We start from the raw sequence: 6,000 nt of genomic DNA, 5'->3' as shown, positions 1-6,000 counted from the left end.
CATGATCAAGGAAGTCTTTGTCAAGTGGAAAGACACCTCTCCAGAATATGCGACCTAGGAACCAGCCACTGTTCTTCAATAGTTTCCGCAGCTTCAGCCTTGAGGATAAGGCTATTTTTATGGGGGAGGGCATGTTAGGGTCCAACCCTAACCCCCTTATTTATGTAATAGGGTCGAGGCATAGTTATAGTTAGTTAAAGAGTCAATAAAGCCCATATTAATAATTGTAAGTGGTTGACCCGCATTTAAAGAAGGGACCACAGTTAGTTGCAAATGGGGCATGGTATTAGATAGATGGTAAGAACCATGGTACTGACCCATGGTATTGCATGTATGAATCCTATATAAAGGATAGAGACTCCCCTTGAGGAGCGTTGTGTCTTATTTTTTGTAATTGAGTCCAACTCTATTGGAGGTTGCCCCCTCGAAGAGGCAAGTGAACATTTCTTTCCTTTTTGAATAATAAAACGCATGTTGTTATTTCTTATTGTTCTATGTTCTGATTATATTTCTTCACATATTTGGTATTCTGGTATCTTCTCGCAGGTTAAGAGCATAACATTCACTTAGTTAACCTAAGTGAAAATGTTGACAGTGAAAGCACAGCCATTGCCCTCAAAGAGAAAGAAGCACTCATAGGGGAACTCCAGGTCAATTTGCAGAGGGCAAAATATATCATCACATACTATGAGCATGAAAACAAGCAGTTAAACACCAAACATGATCTCATGGAAATTGAGCTCATCAAGGCAAAGTGGGAGGCTGAAAAGGCTAAAGCCATACTTTATGAAGCATATGGAGAATACAGTGATCAACTAGAGGAACAGGTGCCAGGAAAAAGGTTGACGACTAGAGGCCTAAAGAGAGCTTTGGAGCTAGAAAAAAAAAGGAGGTTGAGCTAGCTAATGAGCTCACCCTAAATGAGCAATTTGCCGAAGAAACCAAATAGCAAGGGAAAAGCTCAAAGCTGCTACAACAAGAATTGAAGCCCTAACTCACCATGAGGAGAAGAAGAATCTTGATATACTTGCAGAGGCTTCACTCCATATCTATCCACCTCAGACATCAGCTTATTGAACAATTTTGAAGACCATTGGCTCAATTTTTTGTCATCTTTCTCTTCATGTCTTTTTAAGGCAGTTTTTATATCAGCAGTTTGGTCAAACGCACAGTGTCTTAGGCGTTGCACACTTTTTGGAGGCACTTTTTTGAGGAATGGCTACCACCATTGGATTCAGAAGGACCAAGAAATCCAGGAAAACCATGTTTGTAGCCCTGGAAAGAAAAAATGGTGGGTGAAAAAGGAAAAAAAACACCTAAAAACCATGTTTTTGCCTCTTTTCTGGACCAGGAACTGCGCATTTGAGTAGTCTTGGGAGAATAAAATTTTGGAGGGGAAAATCAAGCCCATTTTGAAAACCAAGGGTTGTTTTAGAACTAGACAGGATAAGCTTTCCAATGAGCTATCCTGGGCTAGATTTGGACATCAAGAAGGTAGGTAAAAGTCAGATTGAAGATGGCGCTATGCGTTTGACACTGGCATTGTGCGTTTGACATCGGCACTGTGCGTTTGACAATCAGCCCAGATTTTCACTGTTTCTCTCCAATTTGATTTTTACCTATGGGAAATTAGTGTTTTACTGATGTAATTGATAAGGATGATGTAATTATTATATTTTTACTGTTACCTAGGGTAAATACATTAGGTAAATGGCCTCACATGGCTTGTAATGAACCAGTTTGCTTAAGTTAGGGATGAGTCACTTTGACCACCCTACACTCTAGTTATTAGTTCAGTTTTTGTTCCAATTGCTACTCCTCTCATGGGTTCGACCCCTGAGGCTAGGATGATTTGTTTTGAGGCCTATATTATGTAATTTCTCAGTCATTCTACGGGTTGGACTCCATTGGATATTGTATTGGTGTTTCAGACTTTGGCATGAAATATATTGGATGAGTTGCAGCTATTTTGGTGGGATTCCTGTGGCATGGTATTTTGGCATTTTTGCTTCTTCAGTTTCATATGTATGAAATTTTTGTACCTTCCATGATTCATTTCACTCTGTATGTTTGATTTTCAAGGTGTGATAAGCAAAATTCATCTAGTATGTCCGTTTTGTGAAAATCATCATAGATTGTTTCATTTCTTCAGCTTAAAAAGAATTCATGATCCTCATGCTCTTTTTAGCACCTTACTATTCTAAACCATCTCATCACCATACTATCAAGTGTTAAAGTGCCTACCTTGACCCATCAGATGTCTACAATTCTGATTTTCTCTTGCCCTGACCTAGTTCACTCTTTGACCTAATTCACTTATCCAGTGATTACCCCAACCAAATCAAATCAAAACAACCCCTTGAGCTACTATATCTAGCCTAAAACCCTATTCTATCCAGCCCTCTTGGTTGTGATCCTTCGGAGAGATCCCTCTCTGGCTTGGTAGGGCTAGATACCAAGTCAAAATATTGGTTTGTGGTTACCTCAGTTGGACTCTTCCTCAAGGTTGGAGATCCGGAGGAGTGATAACATACTGGCATTGTTGCCGAGGAACAAAATATTCATTTTCCCTAGGTATACGACTAGTTCTCATTGGAGTTTGGTACTCTAGATGATAGGGCTAAGCTTTAGAAAGGCTGATTTAGTGATTACAGTGTCAAGATTGTAGAGTTGGCCTCGATGAGATAAACAAGACAAATTATGCATCCTGATCTAGTTGATTCAGTCAAAGACAATCATAGCTTGTTCAAAAAGCGACGAAGGTTACAAATCACAAGTTCGATCAAACTTCATTCCATTGGTAAGCTATCAAGCATTACCAATTTTAGATTTCACTATTGAAGAATTTCCTTTGAAAATATATCTGTTCAACTCAAAGTCTTAGGTCTTTCACCTCATATAGTTTGTGACCCTGTCAAGATTCTAGCTCTGAAAATATATACCAAGTCAAATCCTGACCCAAATCCTCCTTCTCCGGTTGATAATCCTAAAATATTGTTAAGAAAGCCTAAAGTCCCTTTCCCCGAGACTGAAACCAAAAAATTGGAAAGGACCACTTCCTTACCAGATCAAATACATAGTATTGAGGATATACCTTTCGACATTAAATTTGAGCTATCCCTATTCCGTTCAAAATCTGAGTCTTGTCTTACCAAAGAAGTTTTTGATCCCATAAAGTTTGACTCATACCTTCCTACCTCAAAGTCTTTGTTTAACCAACCTTCTACTGCTTCTCAGTCTTCAAAACTTGAGCACAAGGTTTGGTCTAATTTTGAGAAACTTCAAAGCCTAGCTAATCAATTACAAATCACTGTTGAACAGGCCTATATTCAATATCAACTTGAAATCTTATCTTCTGCCATACCCTCTACTACACCTCCGAAAACATCCACATCGCCTCCTTTATCTTCATCTCAACCAACACAACCCATTGCAGTTCCCATTCACCATTCTCCAGGAGTTATGGCGAGGTTTTCACCCTTAGTATTACCTGGTCAATTGGTAGCTTTACCTCAGACCTATGGCTAGAGACTTCCTCTGTTTGATGGCAGCCCAGGAGTCACAATGCAACAACATATTGATAAGATGGTGGATTTCATTGATTTAGAGGAAGTCGATGAAGATGATGCTAAAATGAGACTAATGGATCAAAGTTTTTTAGGAGATGTCAAAAAATGGTTCTGTGGTTTGGTAGCTCGCTCCATTGATACTCCTCAAAGGTTGAATGATTTGTTCTTAACCAGGTGGCAGGAAAAGAAGAATCCATTACAGATCTTGGCGGAATACAACACATTAAAAAGGAATCCTAACGAGACGGTTTAGGAATTCACTATAAGGTTCAATCAGATCCACAATTCCATTCTGGATAACATGAAACCTCCACCTGATTTGGAACTTCAGCATTACCCGGATGCTTTGGATCCAGAGATGGCTTATTAGTTGAGGGAAAGATATACCACAACTCTAGAAGACATGCAAAACAATGCAGTAAGTGTGGAAGAAATCTTGATGATTAAAAAGTATCAATTGAAACATGAGAAACCAGAAAAGAGAGTAACCATCAAAGAATAACCTTCTTATTCAACCAATCTTAAGATAGATGCATTGATCAGAACTATGGAGAGAATGGCTGACCGGATGATAAATTCAGATAGATCTCAAGAGCCCCAAGTTAAAAATCCTAACTTCAGAAATCAGCAGCAACCTCAGTATAGGATAAAACAAAGAGAGCAGAAAGCTTCTAAAGAATCGACATCTCAATAGCCAATTCGGACACCCTTGAAGCAGAAATATGCACAAGGAGAATTTGATGATGAAACAGACCCGATTGTTGAGGAAAATCACTTCTTTAGGGAATATTTGTTGGAAATAATACTGAGAGGGGGGGTGAATCAGTATTATCAGATCAATCAAACTTTTTCAATGCTCAGAAACATATACGCTACTTAAGTTAGGTGAACCAGCGTGTACACGCTACTGTGACTAAATAAAACAGCGTATAAGAAGAAAACTCATAATTTAGTTAGCTTATTCTTCAGTTCAGTTCATCATGGCATTATTCACCACATTAACAGTAAACAGGTGCAGTATAACAGAACAGATCAAAAGCCACACACATGAACACCAAGATGTAAGGTGGAAACCCAATGTGGGTGAAAACCACCTGCTGCAAGTTGTCTCTATCTTTCTTTAATATGAAACTTCAGTTTACAATCTTTTGTACTGGTGCAGCCTTATACCAGTACGCAGGCTACAACCTGCAGAAGGCTACAACCTTCTCTCGTTCTCCAAACTTCCTTGGAAGGGAGCTCCAACCCCCTTTGCTCTTGTACTAGCCAAGATACTAGTACGTAGGTGCTGACCTACAATCTTCTTTCCTTCAGGTACCACCTTTCATACATTTTCAGACTGGATATTCCTGAAGCACAACATTACAATCTGTAGACCCCAATTCATTCAACTTTCACAACAGATCATTGAAGCATAAAACAACCAATACTAGTATTATCAAACTTTGAATCACTGAACCACTGAACCCTGTCAATCACCAGATACCAGAACACAGAGTAGTCTACAGAACTCTGTAATAACAGACAGATCCAACTGCAAACCCAAAAATCAAGCTTTAAGAGATATACGCTACTTCAATGAGCGAAACCCGCGTATACACGCGCTTTTACCTAAGCCAACCTGCGTACAGATCTAAAAATAGATTCTCTCAACTTGCAGCTGTACCAGACATCAGTTAGATCCAGAACATAATATTGCGACAGTATGCAGATCTAGAAATACGCATAATCAACCATATCATAATAGTGCATTTCAAACCATTAGATCCCGAGTTATCCTTAGATCTAGTCTTCCATCCACCGATGTGATTTCTCCTTAGCTCATATCAAGCAACCCAGACCCTGCATATCAGATCTCTTTCTCTCTTAGATATTCAAGCCTTGTCGAAAGATGATTTTGCCTAATGATCTTCTTCTCCTTATATAGCCTTAGGCCTTGCTCAATACCAAGAGCCAAAACCATAGTAACACAATACCATCAACTTCAAAACTAGGGATCGGCACGCCCATCGAGACACAATGGTCCGAAATCATAGGCACAACTTCCAAGGACTAACCACCATGGACCAAAGGTACTTTTCCACATACACGCGCTTTTTCTGAATCCAACTAGCGTGTACACGCGACTTGGGCTTAACGAACCTGCGTATATGAACTTCCTTGGCATGCTGTACTAAGATCTGTCTTCTGATTAAGTTGCCATCAACTGTACCAACCTCTGAGCACCTGTACCAACCTCTGAGTGAGTTGCCATCAAGGACAACACTTGAATCATAATGCCAACAATCTCCCCCTTTGGACTTGATGGCAACCACCACACCAAGTCACTCTCCCCCTTTGACATCAAGGGCAAAGGGCTGTGCTCCCCCTGAGGACATGCTGATACCTCTGCTTGGCTGTGCTGACTCATGCTCCCCCTGACAGTAGGCCA

The sequence above is a fragment of the Pinus tabuliformis genome, chromosome 2_1 (assembly GCF_031772625.1).
Source record: "Pinus tabuliformis cultivar Carrire ecotype Pingquan chromosome 2_1, CPIR1, whole genome shotgun sequence".
Classification (NCBI taxonomy): domain Eukaryota; kingdom Viridiplantae; phylum Streptophyta; class Pinopsida; order Pinales; family Pinaceae; genus Pinus; species Pinus tabuliformis.
The sequence above is the reverse complement of the archived record's forward strand: the minus strand, read 5'-3'. Positions refer to the sequence as shown.